Genomic DNA, 25594 nt, shown 5'->3' on the forward strand with positions numbered 1-25594 from the left:
CCATCTTTCTCCCCTAGGCTCTAATTCCATCATACTGCCCGTCATCAGATACATGTGACTGTCCTTGTCTGCATAATTACAGTTTCTCTTTTTTTGTGTTTTATGAGATACTTAACACACACAAATGAATGTATATGTATTGTGTGTGTGTATAGTGTGTGTGTATGTGTGTATAATTTTTATATTGAGCTGAGAAAAAGTGTGATGAACACCCATGCACTCACCTTGAAGGTTAAGGCACAAACATTACTTGGGCACCTGGGTGACTCAGATGGTTAAGTGGTTGATTTCAGGTCAGGTCATGATCTCACAGTTCGTGGGTTTGAGCCCCGCATCAGGCCCTGCGTGGAGCCTGCTTTGAATTCTGTGTCTCCCTCTCTCTGCCCCTCCCCTGCTTGTGCTCTCTCTTTGTCTCTCAAAACTGAATAAACATTTTAAAAAATTAAAAAAAAAAAAAAAGAAACAAACATCGCAAGCACCAGTGAAGCAGCTGGTGCGCTGCTCTAGTCTCGTTATTCCCCCGGCCCCATAGTGACCAACACTACTCTGAATTTGTTTTATCGTTTCTATTGCTTTTTTTATAATTTTACCACGTATATGTGAACGCTTGTCAATGCTTTTGAGCATTATATAAAGGGTGTCATACTGCCTGTTTTTTCCTCTGCAAGTTATTTTTCCCACTCAACATTATGTTTGTGCAGTTCATCTATGTCGATGCATGTAGTTATAGTTCATCCACTCTCATTGAAATATTATTGCACAAAATGAATATAATAATTTATCCATTCTTCCTTTGATGGCCTTTTGGATTGTTTTCCACTTTTTTGCTGCTAGTGAACATTGTTAAACATATCTTTTTATATACATGTGCAAGAGTGTATTTAGGTGTATACCTGGGAGAGAAACTGCTGAGTTTTGGGTATATTATTTTCAACTTTTCGGGAAAATTCCAAACTTTTTTGGGAAAAAACTACATCAATTATTATTCCCACCAGCAGCATACGAAATTCTTTTTGCTCTGCATCCTTACTAGATCTTATGATTGTCAGACTTTAAAAGTTGCCAACCTGGTGCTATAAAACTATACCTTGTGGTAAGCCAAATTTGTGTTTCCCTCATTACTTATGAATGTGGGCATCTTATGTTTATTAGCCATTCATGTTTATTATTCAGTGAAATGCCTCTTAGGTCTTTTGCCTGCTTTTCTACTGGCTTGTTTGAAGTGACTCCATCTTTAGTAACACTTTTTGCCTTAAAGTTGATTTTATCTGATATTAATGAGCGATCCCAGCCTTCTGTGAGGTACTATCAGTACAATGTAGCTTTTCCCTTTCTGCTACCCTATGTTTTAGATATGTCTGTTGTTAAATAGATAGATTTTAAAAAATTCACACAACAATCTTTATCTTTTAATTGGAGCATTTAGTTCATTTACATTTAATATAATTAATGACATATTTGAGTTCAAATCTACTGTTTTTATACTTTTGACTAGTCTTGATTGTTCTTTTTAATTTTCCTTGCATTAATCCATGCCTCTCAGAGTGATTGCTTGTTTGTTCATTGTATCCCCCAACTCTACTCATTTAGACATTATATGCCCTATATTTATTATTCTAGTTGTAATATGAATACTTTATTTCTCTTATTTTGGCTTATAATAGGCATGTCTAACTTATTAAAGCCTAATGGTAAGGAATAACTTCATCATTCCCCTGGGGAATACAGAGAACTGCAGGCAGTTTTACTCCATTTACCCCCTCCCAATTTATATTACCACTATTTCTATCTTGTTTTCTAAGCCCATTGGACATCGTTACTACAGTTTTATCCACGCAGTGCTCATTCCATTTGCCTGCACATTGACTATTTCTTTTTCTTTCTTTCTTCCTTTCTTTCTTTCTTTCTCTTTCTTTCTTTCTTTCTTTCTTTCTTTCTTTCTTTCTTTCTTTCTTTCTCTTTTACTATTTCTTTTTTTAATACTGCTTGCTGCTCAGACCTTCCATCTGTGATCACTATCCTTCTGCTCAAAGTCTATCTTGTAGAATTTCCTTTAGTGAGGCTCTGCTGGTGGTGAATTCTGTTTGGGTTTATTTTTAAAAGTCTTTATTTCCCCTTCGTTTTTGAGATATATTTTTTCTGGGCATAGCATTTTTTTTTTAGCACATTGAAGTTTTTATTCCACTCTCCTCTGGCTTCTATTGTTGGTATTTCTCTGGCTTCTTTGAAGGATTTCTTTTTGTCCTGTGATGTATCTAGGCATAGATTTCTCTTTGGTTTTTCCTACTTAGGAATCATTGTGCTTCTGGAATCTGTGGATTAGGGTTTTTAGTTTGTTCTGGAAAATTCTCAGCCCTTATGTTTTCAAATGTTGCCTCTCCTCCATTGTCTCTAGTTTTTCCCTCTGGGAGTCTGAGGGCTTTACATACTGTATTTTATATCTCTTAGCTTCTCTTTCATATTTTCTCTGTGGTCTATTCCGAGTAATTTCTTCAAATTAATGTTTTAGTTCACCATTTCTGTCTTCAGCTGTACTTAATCTGTTGCTTAAACCATCCATCAAGATTTAATATAGTAGCTATATCGATTTGTAGTTGTGTTTTTTAATTTTCAAATATTTGTGTTCATTATTCATAATCTTTTATTTTCTGCTCATTTGGCTTCTATCTTCTATCTTTTATTTTTAAGATCCATATTATTATATATTCTATTTCTTATCAGTAATACCTATAATCCTTAACGGTTTAACTCTTCTTTCTTGTTTCTTCTGAGTTTTATTCATGGTAACTTGTTTCCTTGTTTGTTTAGTGACTATAATTGTATGCTTCTATTAGGGCTGAAGTTAATCTTGTGGGACTTTTACAGGTCTGGGTTAAGGATGCTTCATTCATAGTGGATTTATATGATTTTGCTGGTCAACAGGAATGCTGCTCTATTAGAATACCTTCTAGGCTTGATGTTTTCCAGTCATTCTGGATGAATAAATTTAAGCCCCAGCCTCTTCTAAAACAGATCTCTGGACACAATTTCTTGGGATGGGTGTAGTAGGAACTCCTCCTGCTATTACTATTATTATTAATTTCTGTCCATGTGCCGCTGTGGTGAAGAAAGGTTTCCTTGTGGGCTGGCTTTGATGCCTACCAGATATTGTTTTGGCCTATCTTTCACGGATGCTGTAGGTCCTCCAAGAGGGCCAGATTTCAGTAAGGGTCTCTGGTACAGCTTCTCCATTTGCGTAAACCCAAGGATTAGTACTTTATTTTCAGCTCCCAAAACTCTGGGTTACTGGCATGATGATTTTTATCCTTGGATTTCCCTTAGTGTCTTGTGAGCTCAGCAACGCATTTAAAAATATATTGTTATAATTCATCCAGCATTGAGGAGTTCTGAAGTAGGAGAGCTATTTAGAATATCCTATTCCCAGTGTTGCTAAAACAGAAATCTAGCTTTCTCTTAATTTCGGACTCTCAAACTGTAGTGCCTTTCTTCTTGAAAGTCAGCACCTCTTCTTCTGTTCTGGATCTTATCTCTGCCTACCTTCTCCTAAACTTATTTCTAGTATGTCTACCACAAGTCTATTTGATCTTCTACCTTTCTTGCCTTCTGTATTCAAACACTCTTGTGTCTCCTCCCACCCAAGAAAATCTTCTCACAGCCCTGATGCCTCTCAACCTACTATTCTCTCTCATTTTGTAACTAGTTAATCAAATAAATATTGTTACTAGAAATTTGCTATGTCCCAGGAACTCATCTGGGTTTTAGGAGCTGTCAAGTAAAACAGTTAAGGCCCCTTCCAGAACTGGAACTCAGGCTTGTCTGAGTCTGAGGTTTAGAATCTTTCTACCACAGCTTACTTCATATTTTCAGAATGGTCAGAGATGTATTTTAACTAAGGAGCAAACATTTAGCGATTATCTACTGTGTACCAGGTAATCTGCTAGGGGTTGTGATACAATAGTAAGAAAAGTTTGGGAGGATGCTCTTCAGTATCCTTCTAGTTGGACTAAGAATTGAATTAACACAAGACAGGTTTGCAGGAGCACATCAAATTTGAGAGCATACATATGGGGAATCCAAACAGACATGTAATTCCAAAGACGGTCAGGCAACTGGAGGATTATTTTGACGTTCCAAGTTAAGGAGAGGGGTTGGGGTCTGAGGATACAAAGGAGAGGAAGACCACTAGCAGGACAGTGAGGGGGAATGATCAGAAAAAAAGGGTTGCCCTATTTTGCAGATTAATTTCTTAGGTAAAGTGGAATCTCTGTTACGAGCTCTTTTCTTGGTATTAATAGGTAGGTGTGAAGGGGATGGAGAGCTTTTCCTGAATGATCTGGGTTTTGATTGCTTTTATTTCAAAATCTTTTAATTCGAAGTGGCCCATCTTGGAGCATGCTGCCTATGGCCCCTCCAAGGTGAAACAGGATCCTCACTCTCATGGAGTGTGTGGTAAACAATTAAACAAAGGAGATGTACGGGGAGATAGGAAAGGATATAACAGAGGGATGTAATCTATTGTGGGGGTCAGAAAAGGCATCCCCAAAGATGTGACATCTTATGTCAAGAATGCCCTACCTGGTCTTTCTGCTTATTCTTCCTCACCACTGGTTCAGCTTCATCTTGTTGTTAAAATGCTGTCTTGAGGATTACTGATGACCTCCAAATGACTACATCCCATGGCCTTTTCCTATTTACCTTTTTAAGTGTCTCTGTAGCAGGTAGAGCTTTTTCCTCAAGGCCTTGAAATCCTTGGATTTCTCTCTCACTTTATATACAGGTAGTTGCCAAATCCTATACTATAGGCCTTCCTCTGCAACAAATTTCACATCCATTATTTCTGTCCCAGGATGCAGCCCTACTTAGGACCTCATCATCTCTTGACTAAATTATTGCAACACCGTCTGCTGAGTCTCTGTCCTCGGCGCCAGCCTTGCCAATGCTGCTTCTTCAATTTAGTAGTTTACAGCCTGGTTTTTCATTAGAATCACCTGAGGTGCTCTAAAACACATTAATACCCTGATATCACCCCCAGATTTCTGATTTAATGGATATAGCAGGGGGCTTGTGAATCAGGTTTTTTCAAAATAGCTCTCCAGGTAATTCTAATGTGCGGCCAAGATTGTGATCTAGTGCTCTAATCTGGTGGTTCTCACACTTTGGAGCGTATCAGGCTCTCCTGGAGGCTTATTCAAACACACTGCTGGGCTTTACCCCCAGATTTTCCAATTCAGTGACTATGCAGCTATTGCGGCTGCTATTGGACCAGGAACTACTGTTCAGATTCTATAGCCATCACCAAATTCCTTGAACAAGAAGTCTCATGATATCACTCCTCTGCACAAAAACCTTTAAGGGCTCCCTTTGATCTATCAAAATAAGTATAGACTGTTCATCATGGTCTTCAGAGTCTTTGGCTACCTGTTCCTAGATGTCTGTCCTATTATGTTTGTCGTTACTTCTCTCCATCAACCACATGGGACTACAGCTCCTTAAACACACCCAGGTACTTGCTTGCCTCCATGTATTTGCTCTCATTGTTATCCTGGCTGGTGCTCTTATTCTCATGTATTTACCTGTTGAAATTCTATCCGTCCCTCAAGGTTTATCTCATATACTTTCCCCAGTGGTCCTTCCTTACCTCACTCCCCAGTTCCCGGTACATACATTCATTCACTCACTCACTTGCTCATTCGTTCAGTGTTACAATCCCCCGCCCCCGTACATCTCCCCCAAATCTCTGTAATGTCCACAGGACACTCAACCTATCCTGCCTCATATTATACTACATGTCTTCATGCGGAACCCTTCCCCAGCCTATGCAACTAGATCACACCTGCCTTGAAGGCAAGGAATGCTTTGCATTTATGTATTTATATCCTATAGCCTTGCTAGTCAAAGTGTGACCCAAGGTTCACTAGCACTGTCATCACCCGGTAGTCATTAGAGATGTAAAGTCTTAGATTCCAGTCCAGAACCATTGAATCAAAATCTGTATTTAAAGGATCTGCAGTGACTTGTATGTACATTAAACCTTGAGAAGCAGTTCTGTAGTGCCTAGAACAGCTTGGCACCTAGTAAGGAGGTGGTATATATTGGTTGACTTCAATGAACTAAAATAGAAAGTATAGCAGAACAGGTAAAAAAAAAAAAGCCAATAGGATTTGTTGAGTCAAGGTTGACTCAGAACACAGGCTTCAGTGCACTGAGGGGGTTACCAGAAAGTAGGAACCTTTGTCCGGAAGAATCTGTAATGACTTGGCAGACCAGACAGGCTGCAAAGTGGGCAAAGCGAACTCAGGATATCCCAGTTCCCAAGAGTTTCTTTCTCTACTTCTGGGGTTTTGAGGACCTCTCCTCTTGAAAATTTTGAATTGTTATTTACAATCAATCTTTGCAGAGAGATATTGGCCCGGGGCAATATTGCCTGGTACTGTAGTTACCTCAGTGTGAGGGACTGCCCAAAGTTGTGCACATCGAGGCATGGATCAAGATTTTCTGTCAGACATTTCCTTGTTCCATGCTTGATGGAACAATCTGTGAACACACGCCGTTCCCGGCTTTTACTGGCAGAAATAAAATAGTCATTTAATTAATAATTACTTTTAAAATAGTTATTTGATACTTCATTCAGCAAAGGATTTGAGGCAGTTTACATTAGCATGTGAATGATACCTAAGGAGAATAGAAACCCAAATTTGAAACAATTAAGACTGTGGGAAGAATAACGCTAATGCATACACAAAACATGTGTTCTCCAATGTATTATGAAGGCACCTGACCATTTCTCAACTCCACTGCTATGTTGTAGTCCAAACCAACATCGCCTCTGGCCTAGCTTCTTTCCCACCTTCATTTTGCCCCACATTCTCATCCACTGATCACAGAACAGTCAGAGGATCCTTCAGAAATATATTAGCCTGGTCCTATAAACCGCACCCCCCCCTTGCTAAACAGCCTCTACATGTTCCCTCTTATACCTAGGATAAAAGCCAGTGTCCTTAAATACGGCCTACTAGGCTTTGTGTCTTCTGCTGCTGACAACCTGTAGTGGCCGTTGTTGATTTTGAGGTGCCCAGTATCCATTTATACTTCGTAATTGCATCCCAGTTTTCTTTTAAGAAATCGCCTCTTTCCCCCTGTATACACTCTGGTGGAACCATCAGTCAGGTTCCAATAGAAGGATGTGAACCAATCAGGGGATTTAGGGAAGTCATCCGTGAGGAAATGACCTTGAGCTGAGATCTCTAGGGTGAGTATGGATTGATTAAAGTGGGTGAAGGAAGAGCATTCTGAGTAAAGATAACAGAGCATGTGCAAGGGCCCTGAGGCAGGCAAAAGCTCTTAGAAAATGACAAAAGACCTATATATTTTTTTTTTAATTTTTTTTTTTTTGCAAGCACATCTAAAAACAACGCCAGTAGATACTCCAAGAATGTGAGCATTTTCACAAAGAGGTGAAAGTTGGTTAAAGTTGACTCATCCAAGGGGCAGCACCCAGGCCAGGCCATTCCTGTTACAAGACTCATCCTGGACTTCCTGCTCCCTAGCCGTTTGGAGCTTCTTGAATCCTACCTATTTGGAAGCCTTTCCATCTACCCTGTGAGTCCCCACATCCTTCCAAAAAATTTCATTTGACTTATGTAAACCAGAGTTGGTTTCAACCAATAAAACCTACTGATATACTACTTCTCTGTCACTTGTGTCACTCTCCCCCTCTTATCCTGCACCAGTTAGATTGGTCTTTTGTCATTTTCTAAGAGCTCTTGCCTGCCTCAGGGCCCTTGCACGTGCTCTGTTACCTTTACTCAGAATGCTCTTCCTTCACCCACTGTAATCAATCCATACTCACCCTAGAGATCTCAGCTCAAGGTCATTTCCTCACAGATGACTTCTCTAATTCCCCAGATTGGTTTACATCCTTCTATTGGAACTCTGTTGGAATAATGTGTCTCTTCTCCAAGCTCTTACCACAGTCAGCATTTTATATTGGGTTATGTGATTCTTTGTTATCTCTCTTGGCTGTAGGATGTTATCTACAAGAAGGCAGAGATTGTGTCCATTTTGCTTACTAATGGACTCTTGGCACGTGGGGCAGCCTTCCATCTATGAAATTCCCAATAAATACCTGTTAAATAGATGAAAGCAAAATTTGTGTGGAATTTAAGCCCAAGAGCCCAAGTATGATACTTGTAAATAGTTCATGTTTGTTGCCAGTATAGTCATAGGAAAATACAGTCAGACCTTTGTGCAGTCAGAGGCTCTTTAATGGGAAAAGTGAACCACTCGGAAGTCGTATTCCTCTCTCCATTGATTTACTTGTTTCTTTCTCTGCTCATCCAGGTCCTTAATAAAAATGTATTAAGTACCCAATTACCCGGGATTACAATGGTGAATAAAAGTGAACAAACAAGTTTTGATGTTAGAAATGTGCTTTTCATTATGAATATGGCCAGTTAGAATAGTAGAAAAAAGTTAACTAGTTTTTTGATGTGCAAACAACTACAGTTTGATGTACAAATTGACTGATCTTTTCCTCCCTTTGAGATATTGGCCTCAAAATTTATTGTCAAGAAAATAAACTTCATTGGGTTTCTGTTTTTATTTTTACTTTTTAGGTGGCTCCCTTCATGCTTTTCCCAATGTCGTGGCTCTTTATCTCAATATTAGCAGACACATTTCTAGCTTTCATTGCCTGATATCCCCCAGTATCTCCAATTAACTCGTGGACTGTTGTGACAGGTTTTTATTTTTTTATTTTTTTTATTTTTTTTATTTTACCATTTTCATGTTACAGAACGAATTTTTATTGGCTGTGCTTCTTAAATAACCACATGGTATTTTTTGAGAGAGGCGATAAGTAGGGCATCAAATAAAATAACAACAAGATAAGGTGCTCTACTCCAAAAAGATTGGAAATTACTTGTTATCTTTTTAGAGTTAGCTTCCATCTGTGATATTCTCTCTCTTTCTCTCTCACAAAAAATCACAGCCTGACCCTGTCCATAAACAATGAATATGTTACTCTAAATTCAATAATATTTCAGTTTAAAAAAATAATAAGTGATCGTTTCTTTGTTGTTAATCACTTGCCCTACTTAATTCATTCATTATACTCTGAAGCTCTGAGATTAAGCCCCCAGGCTAGAGAGCTTCATATGAATCCTTTCTTTTTTATCTATTCCAAGTTAGATTAAGTCTAGGTCCTGTTTAATGAGGTGCCACTTGCTGGGTTTTCATGCAGAAAGAATTCCTCATCCTCAGTGGTATGTATATACCAAATAAATTATCAGGCTTTTTTTTTTTTTTTTTTTTTTTCCTGACTACTGCTTCCTGTAGGAAAGACTATCATTATGAGCTCCGTAGGATCTGGGCAGCTGGATTTCTTTGATTTGGACTTTTTTCTTTTCATCAAAGCCCTATCTTATTTTTCATTATATTTAGGGGGTATGAGATTATGAAGAGATTTTGGGACAGCATTTAAATGCCATGCCACGATGAACTTGGAGATGGGGCTATGGGTGTAAGAAATGAATCAAGTTATGGGACTCTCCATGGTCCAGTCCATTTGTACTTTTTTTGGTATGACCTGCTGAAAAATGAGCACATTTACTTCATGTTTCTGCCCCCAATTCTATCATGTGTGTATGTGTGTCAGCACACATGTGTGTTGGGGGTTGGAGTTGCTGATGTTTTTGTCACTTAAATGGCGCCTTTGCTGAATACCCCAGCTCCAGACTGAAAATGTACTCATGGGAGTGTTTGCAGTGTGGACTGCATTCTGTCAAAGACCAGCTTATAAGGTTCTATTGCCCCAACCTAGAGTCACTGTTCTGCCACTAGAGGAGTGTTCCTTTCTGCTGCTGGGCTAAAAGTACTACAGTACCTAGGTCTGTTGGCTAGACTGGGACTCAGCGGCCCTATAGTAGGCTAGGAAGTAGTCAGGGAGACAGGGCAAAGTACACAGAAAAGAAGATAGAGCAAAGGGGCTGGAGGTGGAGGTGGAAGAGAGGAGAGGCAGTTCCCATGGCGCCATTCCCGGACTGCTCTCTGTGATCTGGATCTTCAAGTGTGCTTATTGGGGCAAATTAGTGTGTCTGATAAGAACCCACTAGTAATGAGGCCAGCATCCTAGGTGACATGGCTGTGCACAGAGGACAAATAGTTCTCGTATACCCTCACTGCTGCTAATCACCAACGAAGAAAACCAAGACAAAGTGTAACTGGCAGAGTGCAGACCACTACGAAAAGCTGCAAATCAAACAGAACATCAGGTTATATGTAACTAAAGCCTATCGTCAACAAAACAGATGGATGTTACCAGGTTTAATACTCTGCTAGTTTAGTGTTCTGTGCTCGTGATGGCATCCTAGAGCAGTGCTTCTCAGACTTCTCCATGCTATGGAACAAGTAGAAAGTGACATCTGTTCTGCCTCCTTGGGTAACTACAAGAGGCTGTCCGTGATCAGAAAAGACAGACCCAGGGACTCCGGCTAGCCCAGGTCTCACCCAACCACCACAAGGACTGTAGGGATCAGTCCAGGGGCAGTGGGTGAGCTCTGATCTCCAGCCTTTCAACAAAATGGGGTTCTATCACCTCATTTTGAAATCAATTTCAAGGCATTTATTCTACCAAGCACATTTATCTATTTAACCTCCTAGATATTGTGTGTAGCTGTGAATATATTTTTATTTTTCCCCGAAATCATGTTTTTTCAGCCTCCTACTTCTAAGACAGAGTCACGAGGCTTATTGCCCGAAGGAAGAAGAGAGCCAAACCTGCCCAAACAAAGGGGTTGTTGATCAGTTTTAAATCTCAAAATTGACTATTTTGAGACCATAGAAAGACCATTGTTTTTGAAAGCCTGACTCTGTTGAGAGAGAAAGTGATTTCCTAAATCCCTTTAGCTCTCATTTAGCATATGACAAACGAGGCATAGCCGACTAGATCATAGATGTTTACTACACTCTTAAAATAGAAGTCAGGATATGAGAAAAGAAGTACAAGCCCTACTCCTTCTGGCGCCGGTGGGTAGAGGAAAGAAGACAGGAGAGGGAGAGAGAGGAAGGAGCTCAGATGCTGAGGTCTTCATTTTCCTTTTCTTTTGAGATGCAGGTTACAGTAAGGAAGTTATTTCGAAGTTTCCATCTGGGTGTGAAAGAGCCTGAAACCAGCAGGGGGGCAGAGGGATGAGGTACTCTTGTCATCGCTTCAGAGCCCTGGTGGGAGCCCGGCACAGGGCCTCGTCCAGCGTGCTGTGGGAGTAGTCGTGCAGCACTAGCAACAGGGCAGTGCCCGAGGAACGCTAGGGGCTGCGTAGGGTGAGATTCACTTACCCCAGTGAGGGAGTGGGTGGGGCTGAGAATGCCTGCAGTTAGAACACGACTCCGTGAATGAGGACTCGGGTCTGAAGGAAAATGGTTAAGACTATGGACCCTGTGCTGGATGTGAGCTGGTCGCCCCAAAGGGTAAGATGGAACCCACTGTGCTGAGCTATCACCAATCCAAGGAGCAGAGCAGAACGTTCTACCACTGCTACCAGGTGGATGGCACCAGTTGCTATTGGTCACAACCTTGTGTAATACCCTCCACTTGGCTGTGGGTGGGGCCTGTGACCTGCTCCTAACCAATAAGATGGTCATGGGATGCCATTCCCATGATCCTATTATATGTCAAAGATGAAGGGATGTCACTCCTGTGGTAATGTTTTTAGTCTCCGTCTTACTAGCAGATTGTCTCTAGAGTCTCTCATTCTCTGTCACTGACTTTGAAGAAGCAAGCTGTCATCAATCCCAGTGCCACCGAGAAAAGAATTCTGCCAACAATGTGAGCGATCTTAGCCGCCACCTTAATTGTAGCTGTGTGATCCTGAGTAAAGGACTCCGTTAAGCTGTGTCCAGACCTCTGACCCACTGGAAACAGTGAAATAATACATGCGCGTTCCTTTAAGCCACTAACATTGTGTTAATTTGTTACATAGCATAGAAAACAAATACACACAATGTTACATAAGTCTCAGGGTCTTTTTCCTCCACTGCATCTTGTGGTGGTGGTGGTGGTGGTGGTGGTGGTGGAGGAGGAGGAGGAGACTATTTACCCAAGAGCCCATTGACATCAGAAGAGACTAGGTTGCACTGAGTTTACTCAACAGCAAGAAATTTTTCCTAATATCCAGGAATGTGGGATGGTTAGGACCATAGGGATGTTTTGATAAACTATAGAGAAACAAGGTACTTTTTTGTGCATCTGAGTCTAGTGGGAGTAAATTAACAACACACAGAGACACGCATGTACCTCAGCCACTGTGTGAAGGGTATCTTTGATTTTATACCTGGAGTCATTTTGGGATTGTAATCTTTCTTGGCTCCAGAGTGTTCCTGTGTATGACACCTCTTTACCGCGACGTGACGTTAAGTAAGGATCCACCTGTGAACATCAAGGAGGATGAAACAGGTTAAAGAGCCCCATAAACATCCCGTTTCTTTGAACAGAGTTCAATAAAATGAATAAAACCCAGTATCAATGGCGTCTGTTTGTAAGGTTTGGACTGCTCAGTATAATGAGCCCTCATTCGGGAAATTGTATCTTCATTTGTAAGAAACCTTAAGATATGGAAGGAGCGTTAAAATGGCCCAGTTGATTAATTACACTTGGATAGAGTTCAGATTTGTTCGTGTCAATGCATCTGGGAAACAGTACCCAGTCACAGAGTTCAGGCGTCCTTCAGCCACCATGTGTCTCATGTTGACAGTGTGAAATGAAGGCTTTGCTCTCTGACAGGGCAACTGGAATAGATCACATGCAGTGTTCAGGAGACTGTTCACTTGGGCTTCCCTCAGTGGACTCAGATCTCTCCAAAAAGGGAGGCACTGATGGAGTTTTGTTAGATTCTGGCAAAATGAAGGTTGGCACGGTGGTTGGTTTTCCTACCCAGCTCTGCCAGAGCCAATCGTTCCTGAAGAGCAACGTCCCCATCACTTTTCAACAGAGTTGCATCCTCTTAGGGTGCCAGATTCTGTGCCTCCCTGACTCCTCGATTAATGTGGGCAGGACCGCTGAGTTCCCATCCATTTGGTACCTGAGGGAAGATTCATTTCCAGACTCCTGAAGTGATGATCCAGGACTCCAGGGAGCCCTGGGCAAGCATTGGGCAGAAGGAAACAAAAGGATGTATTGTTGTCCTTCCAGAAACAGATCTGAAGATGAGGTAAAGGGATTCCATCATGGAGCATGAGGTTTTGGCAGTGGCCACACAAGCAGCTGGCAACTCCATGGGGTTGGCAAGCCGTGGGAGCAGCCCAGGGCCTTAAGTACAGCAGAGCAAGGAGGGGGATAAATCAAGCGCCGGGTAGTGTTGGGAGGTACTCCAGTTCATTTTCAGCAAAATTAAATAACCAACTGCTAACTCAATTCTTCTCACATATGCACACACCACTAAGAAAGAAGGGTTGGAGCACAATACATATGCCCTGAGTTATGTTAATTTCCTCAAAATGAGTGCCTTGAAAGAGAAAATAATCACTGTTGAGACAGAGTGATGGTATGAAAGAGTTTCCTTTAATAAATTTAAAACTACTATGGATTGATTTATTTTTAAATGACAAGGTTTAAGTTAGCAAGGGTGAGCATGGAGAAATAGAAAGGGAAAGAATTACTTATGTCCATGTGTCCACGTGTCTGAGTGTGTGTGTGCTTTCCTGAAATAGACACGCTGGTTTGGCTATTGCCCCGTGCCTATATTCTACTTCCCAGAGCTGAAACAATCTGTGTTTTTCAAGAGGAATAGCAAATGGTTTGCGTCACTCTGCATCTGGGTACTGTATTGGTGGCACTGTGCAGGAGGCCTGCTTCCCACTGACTTCTTTAGAGAAAAGAACAGTAACGTTTCAACTTCATAGTGGGCTGTTATCAAACATTTTGAACTGTAATCTTATAATTACTATTAATGTTGCATTAAAAGATTATTTAATGAAGGAGACCATGCCGGGAACAAGCATTATAATGGCTCCAAGCAACCTGCCTCCCACATACCTGGAAGAATTCCCTACTGTTGCAGAGACCGAAGATGAGACTGCTTGCCAGTTCTAAACAATAGGCTTCATACTAGATCTGTTAAGACCTGTTGCTTCTGGCAAACACACACACACACACACACACACACACGCACTCACACGTGCGTGCATGCACACACATGAACACAATCACACACCTTGAAGATACGAGTAAAAATTGATACCGATGGCTCAGAACAAGTTGAACAGAAGTTTCTAGCTTCAACTGCAGTATTTAATCTGAGACGGTGCAGCGAAGACTTCACATAGAGAAGCTCTATGGAGTCTGTCTTCAAGTGTGTTTTATTTAGAAAAAAGATGGTCTCTGTCTACCTCGCACCAGTCTCTGGGTCCTCTTCTTTCACAGCCAGGTTTTTAGAGGCTTGGCCGAATTCTGGAGTTAAAGCCATATTCGTACACAGAAATTGGGTGACGGATCAAGGAAATAACCTGATTGCAAACAAGTCAGAGGTGTTTGCACAGAAATTGGGTTCTGTTTGGGGCAATGTGTCTTTTCAGGATACATATTTGATCAGTGTATTTTATAATCCTTTTTTGGAAAACCGATTTGAACATGTACCTGTGCGAGTTGAAAAACAGAATTCTTGCAGAGCAGACCAGGAGTTTGGTTTCCATGAGCAAGCCCTCCAAATACCAAGAGCTTATCTGTAGTCATCAAGGAAAAGTCCTGTCCTTTACGGAATACTCACCGTGTTCACTAGCTGACCTCAACGTTGTGCATGCATCTGTCTTGTGTGGGGTTTTTCAACTTCAGCCTTACTGACATCTAGGGCCGGGTAACTCTTTGATGGGAGGGGCTGTTCTGTGCCTTGTAGGATATTTGGTAGTATCTCTGGCCTGCACCAGCTACATGCCAGGGCCCCCCTTGCCCAGTCACAACAACGAAAAATGTCTCCAGATATTGCTGAATGTCCCCCGAGTGGAGGTGTGTGGGTGAGCAAGTTCCTCCCCCGATCCTATGTGGCAGGTGCTGTTAATGTCCCCATTTTACAGATGGGGCAACTGAACCTGTGACAGGTACTGACTCAGCCGGGATCATACAGCTCACGTGTGGTGGAGTCTTCAGCTCCTTCTCCTCTGCTGCTGTCTCCAGGCCATTAGGTAATGACAACAGAAGACTGAGTGGGCCTGAGCATGAACTTTGGGCCACGTGGAAAGTGGCTCTCTTCACATGTTTAGGCCTGAGTTTCTGTCCATTGGAGTTGAAGTGGCCATAGCTTTAAAGGGATAATACTAGAATTATGGCTGGAAGCCTGAGATCCTTCCCAGAACCCTCCACTTCATATTTAGCAGTGGCCTTCACTATCAACATCATCATTGGAATAGAAGAGATTTCAGATTTTGAGGATGAATTCTTTTCCAGAGCTCGGCCTCACTATCTCTCTGGATGTCTGGGATTCACCTAGGGCCAACAGAAAGAAGAGAGGTGAAGCATCAGAAGGCTGGCTTCTAATCCTGTGTGACTTTGGGCAAGGCCTTGCCCCTCTCTGGACCTCATTTGGACATGTGTGGAAGGACAGGGCTAGACTTGATTATCTCGAAAGGCCATTTCAGCTTTAACCCTCTTCAGAGGGCTTAGCCAGTATTCATTGTAACATGTGTAGCATGTGCCCTAAGGACCCATCGTTACTGGCTTAATGGCTATGAATTGGGTGATTGACTTGGGGAAGGCTTATAGAAGTGTCTCACAGATACCTTCCTTCCACAGACTTAAGAGGACCTAGGCACAGCCTTGTTCTAAAGGAAATTGTGCAGGGCGGAAAATTCCTTGTCAGTGCTTGTTTTTCTAGGTTTTAAAAACCACTGCTGTCAACATGGGGAAATGCCACTGATTTGGCATCATAAAAAGAGTGTAAAGACTTTTGCTCACAGTGCTATTGTTTTTATTAGGTTTCTGGGGAAAGAACAGCAAAGGATTCTTTATTATATATCTTCAGGTCAGAGCTTTATTGGTTTTGGCCAAAGGCCATTGCAAGACTTATAGAGCAACGGGTAGATACAATGTGATTTTTAAAAGAAATTATAAAGATCAAAATAGAACTAAGTTAAAGTGAATCTCTGAGTGTAAGGGCTGGCAACATTTTAGCATCATTTTAGCATCATCCTCTGTTGCTTTAACTAGGGTCTACAATAGCTTATGCTTTGGTAATTGAAGAATCCACAAATAGACACTTGATACATACACCTGCAAAAGGTAGGAAGTGGTCAAAATTAGCTCTCAAATGTTTGGGTCGTTCCCAGAAAGAGCTGACTTTGTGCACAACCATGGGCTTCACCCACACATACAGGTTTCTCAGGCTAGGAGATTCTGGCTGGTTGTGCCTTCAATCTGGAAGCAGGTGTGCTTTGTAAATACAGTTTTGTAGAGCAGTGGCCCTCCACCTTGGCTGTGTGTTTCGAGCACATGGGGAGCTTTAGAAAATGCTGTTGCCCAGGTCTCACTACCTGGGATTCTGACTTAACTGGCCTGGCATGTGGCCTGAGCATGGGGGGGTGGGGTGGGGTTTACCAGTCCTGCAGGTGATTCCAACGAGCAGCGAAAGTTAGGAACTGCACTGTGAAGACTTATCTTTGAAAGGTAACTTTCCTCAGGTGATTCCTGTCCATGATCCACAACCACCTGGAAAATGATATGTGGAGTGATAACAGATCTAGGTGCATAAGTACTCAATCAATGTATGTTCACTTTGAATCTGAATCTAGAAGAATTATACCTCCAAAAGAGCCATCCTATCAAATGGGGTATCTGGGGGCGCCTGGGTGGCTCAGTCAGTTAAGCGTCTGACTTCAGCGCAGGTCATGATCTCACAGCTCATGAGTTTGAGGCCTGCGTCGGACTCTGTGCTGCCAGCTCAGAGCCTGGAGTCTGCTTCAGATTCTGTGTCTCCCTCTCTCTCTGCCCTTCCTCTGCTTGTGCTCTCTCTCTCTCTCTCTCTCTCTCTCTCTCAAAAATGAATAAACATTAAAAAAAAAGTATCTGATCAAAGATCTGTTCACATAAATCTTTGCCCGCATTTCTGACCTCAACTCCCAGTCTATACATCCAGTTGTCCAAGGCACCCCCTCTTATACATCCAGTTGTCCGAGGAACCCCCTGTTCTATGTCCTATGAGGACCTCACATTCCATGTGCTTGAGCCTGGACTCATGATTGTCCTCCTCAAAACCCACCTCTCTTCCCCAGTTCTCTCTATGGGAGGTGAGACATACCATCGGCCGACCACCATCTAGCTAATCTCTTCTGCTCATTCAACGGTCCCATCATTCAGCCACAGCCTTTTTAATTTGACATTATGAATATCTCTTTAATCTGTCTCCTCCCTTCTTGCCTCCTTTCTTCCTTTTTAAAAAAAGTTTTTTAAATGTTTATTTATTCTTGAGGGAGAGAGAGACAGAGTTTGAGTGGGAGAGGGGCAGAGAAAGAGGGAGACACAGAATCCAAAGCAGGCTCCAGGCTCCGAGCTGTCAGCGCAGAGCCCAACGCGGGGCTCGAACCCACAGATGGTGAGATCATGACCTGAGCTGAAGTTGGATGCTTAACTGACTGAGCCACTCACTCATTGCCTCCTTTCTTCTTCATCACCATCATCACTGCTTTAATATAGGCACCTCTCTGGGGCGCCTGGGTGGCTCAGTCGGTTGAGCGTCCGACTTTGGCTCAGGTCATGATCTCACAGCTCGTGAGTTGGAGCCCCGTGTCGGGCTCTGTGCTGACAGCTCAGGGCCTGGAGCCTGCTTCGGATTCTGTGTCTCCCTCTTTCTCTGCCCCTAACCCACTCGCATCCTGTCTCTGTCTCTCTCAAAAATAAATAAACATTAAAAAAATAAAAATAAATATAGGCACCTCTCCTCCCCTGTTGGCCACAACCTGTTGATCACAACTGTAGATGTTCATTATAACTATCTGGGTGAACTTTGAAAGGATCTTGGTGTCTGAGATCACCTCCAGATACTGGCTTCAAATGCTCTGGGATGGGTTGGCACTCAGGCATGTTTTTAAGAACTTCCTCCTTTCTAGTATGTGACCAGAGTTGAGCATCTATGAGTCTTATAAACTTCTTTAACAGCTTCCTTGCCTCCAACAAGTGTATTCTGTTACCATCTGACATAATCTTATGAAATTCCCATCTGGACCCTTCAATGTCTCCTCATGACTTAAATGGTAAAGTCCCAACTCTTTTGCAAAGCGTTGATGGTCCTTGGAGATCTGGTTCCAGCCAACTTTTGTGTTCCATCCCTCACCATTTCCCTTTAGCATTCTGCTCCACGGGCTCACGTGACTCTGAGTTTGCTCTCACTACTCCCTCTCCCTGAGCGCCATTTCCTTCTCTCTGCCCAGCATTAATACATCAAGATTCATCTTCTGGGATCCTCAACGCATGTTGCTCCACCTTTGTTTTAGCAACGATCATATTGAACACCAATTAAAAAATGCTTCAGTGTTTCTCCGTGCCAACTGGATTGTGAACTCTTTGAGGATGGGGCCCATGTTGGATTCATCTTGTATCCCCAGTGCATGGGTCACTGCTCTGTGCATTGTAGAGATTCAATAAATTGATTCATCTAATAGGCTAGTGCCTACTTCGACCCTGTAAATCAAAGATAATAGAATTGACACAATAGAAATTATTTATAAAATTTGTTCTTCCTATTGTGAGGCTGAAGCCAACATAAATTTGATACGTAGTTCTTGAGGGAACATGACAGGTTCTTTAGGTATTTTATTATGATCTCATGAATACAGATTCTGATGTGAATCCAAGACAACTGAATTAATACTTCCAAGGCACTGGAGAGGTGGTGTTGTTGGTAAATACAAGTGTTTTTTAGGAGGCTCTTTTGTAATGTTTCCAGCTTTGCACTCTTTTTATTGTCCCAGCCCCATTTCTTTCTTCAGATAGAATTTGAGTCACTGAATTGCACTCTGGAAGAATTTTAGAGGATGATCGATTAAGTGGCCCCCTATGGTGCAGGAGCATTTCAGTCTGGCTCCTATGGCTTTCATGACTGTGGCCTTTAATGTCTTCGTGTGTCATTTCCCAGAAAGTGCTTAGTTAAAATAAATACTAGTATCCAGTACCAATCAACTGACTGATAACAGAGAGCCCATCACATGGCTGGTTTGCCCCACTCCCAATCATCAATTTTCTTTTTGGATAATTCATATTTAATAATGATTCTTTAAGTGAATGATACCACTTGGATATATATATATAGGGGCTCCTAAGTGAATATTTTTAGATATATTCACATCACATCTCATTTCACAAAGGACTTGAGGGACCATCTAAGAGGACAAGAATAGACATTAAAATTTAAAAAAAATTCCAGAGTTGCAAAGGTTACAAGCTTTCTAAAATATTGGCAAATATAGGGATAGGGGTTCGAGGGTCAGTTGAGGGAGGACCAGACAGTTTTTGACACTTTGGTATTAGATTGTTAACCCGGATCTTCTTAAAAAAAGGTATTCCATGCTATTTTATAAAATATTTATTAGGAAGGAAAAAGTTACATAAATGTTTATTGTGTTTTATTGATTTCTGTATTAAAATGTCAACAAGGATCATTAGCAGTGCCCAATTGGGGTTTTTCTAGAACCCCATCCTCAGGCAACAAATTGTTACACCATCTACCCCGACCTCGGCAGGACAGATCAGGACCCAGGATTACCCTACATTATTTTTTTCCCCCCTCAAATTCTTAAAATGACAGAAAATAGGAAAACACAAAGAAGCACAAGAAAAGCCACCAGGAATAGCCACTACAGTAAATAAACTGAATAACAGAAGCAGACCAAAAACATAAAGTTTATTACATGCACACAACACCGATTTGGGATTTGTATGGCAGTAATGAAATACCCTGTAATCTGATTTCAAGATTAAGTATGTCCTTAATGTGAAGGTTGGATAGAAGCAGGACTAAGATGTGCCCTTGCTTCACCCCTTAGTCGAAGAACTGGAAATTCTTACCTTTGTTACATCAGGGGTGTCAGTGAGAATCTGCTGAAGTGGAATCATACATGTATGATTGTATGTATGTATAAAATTCTGTGTGCACTGAGAGCAAGCTGTGCCTTAAACATCTATTTAAAAGAGTTTTAAAAGTCTGTTACTGGACTCTTACTTAGGTCAGGAGAATGCTATAGATGTAGTATATTTGGTTTGTTGCACAGTGTTTGACATTAATTCATTCAATGAATATTTATTGAATGACTACTATCTGCTACCTCATGGCAGACACTCTTTTTAGGCACAGGTGATACAGTGGTGGTCAAAGCAGTAAAAAAAGTCCATGTTTCTTGGAGCTGACATTCTAGTGGGAAAGAGAGAAAACAACCAACTAAATAACTAATACAATATTCCTGCTGATGTTAAGTGCTAGGGGCTAGGGAGGCCAGGGTGGAGTAGCTGGGGTAGGGCAGGGGATGTTATTTAATATAGGACGACCGGGGTAGGCTGCTCTATTAAGATGGCTGTGAGCGGAAACCAGAAGGAAGGGAGGGAGAAAGGTGGGTATCTGTCTGGATAGAGTATCACAGGTAGAGGGGACAGCAAGCCCAAAGGTTCTGAAGCACAAAGGCGAGTGTTTGGAACCCTGGCTAGGAGGCCAGCATGATTGGAACTGATGGAGCCCAGAGAGGGCAGAGAGAGGCAGACGTGATGGCAGAGGATGGGAATAGCAGACATGCAATGTCCAGGCATGGTGAGGGCCTTAGAATTCACTGAAGCAGAATGGGTTCCCTGGGCCCCTATGGCGTCTTGAAGATAGAGAAATGAATACTGGGTGAACGTTCGGTTAAGTGAATTCCTGGCTGGTGGAGCCACGGCATCCAAAGTGATGATGAATGGATAAGTGCAAAACTGGAGGGAGGGCTCTACGTGGCTTACCATGGAGCTCTGCTCTTGGCTCCACCATCATATGTAATGCTTTCCTTTGACTTGGGTAAATAATCATGGTTATGTGAGTAATCACTAGTACTTAAATAGCACTTACTGCAAGAAAAGTACAGTTCCGATTGCTTCACATGTATCCACTCATTTAATTCTTACAACAGCTTTATCAGTGAGCACTGTTTTCAGCATCACTTCACCAACAAGCCAGTAAGAAGCACTGAGAGGCCAAATAAAGTGCCCAAGGTTTTATGGCTAGCAAGATGGTAGCCTGGTTTCAGACTCCATCCTTGTAATCATCAGTCCATGCTCTCAACATTGGATGCTGACATGTTCACTAAAGTTTCAGAGCTGGAGTAAGTGCTAATGTGTTAGTTGACAAAAGCAGCGTTCATAGGAAAGACATGTTTACATTGTGATCTAGAACACAAGTGCGCCTACACACACACACACACACACACACACACACACACACACACACAGTCACCCAAACAGGAGTTTTATATAACAGTATGTATCTGGTTTTACTATGTGAGATGTATTGTGATCTGGTCCTTTCTAATTTTATTTTTGAAAAAGAGCACATGTAGGGGCACCTGGGTGGCTCAGTCGGTTGAGCATCTGACTTCAGCTCAGGTCATGATCTTGTGGTCTGTGAGTTAGAGCCCCGCGTTGGGCTCTGTGCTGACAGCTCAGAGCCTGGAGCCTGCTTCGGATTCTGTGTCTCCCTCTCTCTCTGCACCTTCCCTGCTCACACTCGAAAATGAATAAATGTTAAAAAAATGTTTAAAGCACATGACAATGAAATTAATCTCACATCTCTATAATAGATCCCAGTCTACCATTTGAAAAACACTGATCGAGAGCAATGTATTAGTGAAGCCTAATCTTCCCAGGAAGCAAGGCACCACTTGCACCTGACCCACCAACACACAGGCACACTTCCTGCCCAGGTATTTCCTGGGAATTGCATTCTCAGAGTAAAGAAGAGCCATGTGAATGGGCTGAGAGCAGAAGAGCATTTTGGTTGTATTCGAAATTTGCCCCATGGAATATAAGGACAGTGACCTAGTTTTCCCATTAGGGAAAGAGGGCAGAGCTGAACCAGTGGTGAGATGGTGGGAAGGTGAGTTCTGTGTCCAGTTGTGTAGTACAGGCTGGGCCATGGAATGTGTTGTCCAGTCCAGTGTCAATGACTTTGCAGTTGTAGTTGTAGAAATTCCCCTGTGATTTTGGCAACAGACTTGCCATCAACCTAGTGTTTCATCCTTTCTTTAGTGTTGTTTTTAAGTTTATTTTACTTATTTTGAGAGAGAGAGAGAGAGAGAGAGAGAGAGAGAGAGAGAGAGAGAGAGAGAGAAAGAAACGGGGAAGGGGCAGATAGGGAGGGAGAGAAAGAATCCCAACCAGGCTCCACACTGTCAGCATGGAGCCTGGCGAGGGGCTCGAACTCATGAACCTTGAGATCATGACCTGAGCCAAAATCAAGAGTTGGTGGCTCAACCCACTGAGCCACCCAGGTGCCCCATCTTTAGTGTTTTTATAGGAATTTCAAGAGAGAAGTTGTCACAAGCTAATAATGTCAACTTAATGTGGTAGGTAATTGTTGCTAAAATTCAATATTTATTGTTGAGTTCAGTAGTAGTATAGTTTATTAGTTTTATATTCCAATTCCTCTATTCATTTCTTTCCTCCCTCCTTCCCTTCTTTCCTTTCCTCTTTTCTTTTTGCCGTAGCAGACTGTCATTGGGGTCCCAGTAATTGATGATCTTTTCCTTTTTAACAGAGAACTAGATTTTAGGTAATCGTTGATTCTGTTGAGCAGAATATCCCTAAGTACAACACTAAAATATAAAGATACCTCCTCAAGAGAAATTCATCTTTCATCTGTAAACTACCATTAATTTAATGATGTGGTAAGTACATCCATTCACCATATGAGTTGTTTTGCCTACGGTGCTGCAGATTCTTGGGTACTTGCTGTGTCTGTAGGACCAAGGCCATATGGCATCACAGTCCTCCCACCCCCTGCCTTTCTTTGAACTACTCTCTTTCCTCTTTGTCTTCTATGATGGCACTTGGGCTTCACTTGGTCATAAAGCTCTTGTACAAAAATACAAGTGTGAGTTCTGAACGTATATTCTAGTACTTGGCTGTAAGGTGGCCACCAGATGAAAGTGATTCTTTCAGGTTACAATAACAAATGAAAATATAAAACTAAATAATTCTTAGAAAACTCCAGAATCATGGAGAATTGGTCATCTGATCTCTGAGAATCATCGAGTTACACAATTCATATGTTTCCAATGAAAGGCACTAGTGTTTCTTCAAGGGAAACAAAGTATTTCCCAGTGAGGGATTTTTAAGTTTCTCCTGTGGTTATCCATGGTGGACACAGCAAAAAAAAAGTCTCGGTGTTGTATAGTTCCTTCTCATGACATGAGCTCATTGAAAGTGACTTTAGGGGCGCCTGGGTGGCTCAGTTGGTTGGGTGTCCGACTTCGGCCCAGGTCATGATCTCACGTCCGTGAGTTTGAGCCCTGCGTCGGGCTCTGGGCTGATGGCTCAGAGCCTGGAGCCTGTTTCAGATTCTGTGTCTCCCTCTCTCTCTGACCCTCCCGCATTCATGCTCTGTCTCTCTCTGTCTCAAAAATAAATAAACGTTAAAAAAAAATTAAAAAAAAAAAGAAAGTGACTTTAATGGAGCAAAGGCAGCATGGTTCAAGTAGGCACCATTCTGGTTGCCAGGCTTGATCTCAGGAGAGAATGTGGAGAAGATAGAAAGGTGGCTGGTAGATTACAGGTCTTTCAGTATGGTATCTGGTGTGAAACTGCTTTAACAGAACAGGCTGCCAAAAAAATAAGAACAAAAACAAACACACACACACACTCTCTCTCTCACACACACACACACACACACACACACACACAGGCTGCAGAGTCACAGGTCTGGATTTAAATCTTGGCTCCGCATCCTAGGCTGGTCTCTGTTATTTTCTCATTAGCCTGAGACACTTAAAATATTTCTAATTGGCACCAGTGTGGCCATAAACACAAAAGCCAACATGGGAGCTGAAATCACAAGGCAGTGCCCAGCCATAGGTGGTCATCCAGATGGTTTCTAAAATGTTTATCGCCGATATTAATTTTTTAGATCTCTTGATTGAAACTAAAACCTTCACTTTAAAACATTCTTATGAAACTACAGAACCCTGAGAATATGGCAGTGGATCTTACTTTAGGAAATAGTGCGCTAGATAGAGCTTGCTAGACCCAGGAAAGTTGGATGACTGAGGTCAATCTGTAGGTCTGAAAAGGATTTAGTCAACACTGAAATGGATAAGGAGTGGGCCAGGGGAAGTCCCAATATTTTGTGGCAGACCTTGAGTCAGAAGAGAGCTTGTTTTATTTGAGGATAACTGAGCATAAGATCTAAGAAAGCAATATATGTAAACAAGACTGAGAGAGAATGTGCCTCACAGCTGGCTTCTCACCCTGTAACGTGCACGGGAATGTCAGTGTGTTTTGCAACATGCAGATTCTTATTGTGTAAAACTGGGGCAGGGCCTGAGATCCTGCATTCCTAACTCATTTTCAGGTCATGTCAGTGATGCTGGTCTGTAGACCACTCTTGAATAGCAAGGGATTAGAGCCCGGTTCTCGCATTTGACTATCCCTTTGAATTTCCTGGAAAAATTGTAAAATATGGATGCCTGAGACCCATCTCCAGGGATTCTGACCCAGTTGGTATGGAGTCTGACCTGAGCATCATGTTGTGGGAAAGCTCTCAGGGTGATTTTTATTATGCAGGCAAGTATGAGAAGCACTGCATTATAGAGAGCATCCAGAAGTGCGTGATGGAGACGTGGGGAAAGGTCTAGAAATCCTGCCACATAAGAGAGAGCTGAAAAACTCCCAGCTTATTTAGGCCAGATTAAGAGGCGTATGTATGCACATGTGTGTGCAGTTAAAGTCCCTGTGTTCGTGTATGTGATGGTAGAGAGGAGGAGGCTGAACCTGATGGCTACAGAGGATAAATCCTGGGTTGAAGGATGGAAGCTGCAGACTAACTTGACTTCAGCGCTTCAGTTATGCACAAATTGCCCCTTTCTGACCCACTGGGCTGTTCACCAGAGGAATGAGCTACCTCTTGGGGTCGTGAGCTCCTCGTCACTCAAAGTGGGGTCTGCTGGCAGGATTTCAGAAGAGCTCACTGCAGAGGACAGGAGTCTAGACTTACCTGACTTCTAAGTTCCCTCCTGAGGGGCAGGGCTCATGGAAACCCCTAATTGGACCCCACCACCTGCCCTAACAATGCCAGGTTGTGACTCCAGTAGTTACTGTACTCTTCAAAAGTTTTAGCAACCAGAGAATAGATATAGCCGAAGAGACCTCATTACCCGACTAGGGCTTTAATTATAAGATAACTTTCTTTCCTTTTAAATTTGAGTCGTACATTATTTTTATGCAGTTGATTAAATAATAAACCTACCTTCTCACCCTTATTTGTGATTGCATTCATAAGCCATGAATAATTAGAAATAATATTTGAAACAAAGGCCTTCTGGGCTTATCTCATGAAAAAAATAATTAAACCATAATGAAATTTCTTAAGAATAATCAGCCTCCCTA

This window comes from Acinonyx jubatus, chromosome X (genome assembly GCF_027475565.1).
Source record: "Acinonyx jubatus isolate Ajub_Pintada_27869175 chromosome X, VMU_Ajub_asm_v1.0, whole genome shotgun sequence".
Lineage (NCBI taxonomy): Eukaryota > Metazoa > Chordata > Mammalia > Carnivora > Felidae > Acinonyx > Acinonyx jubatus.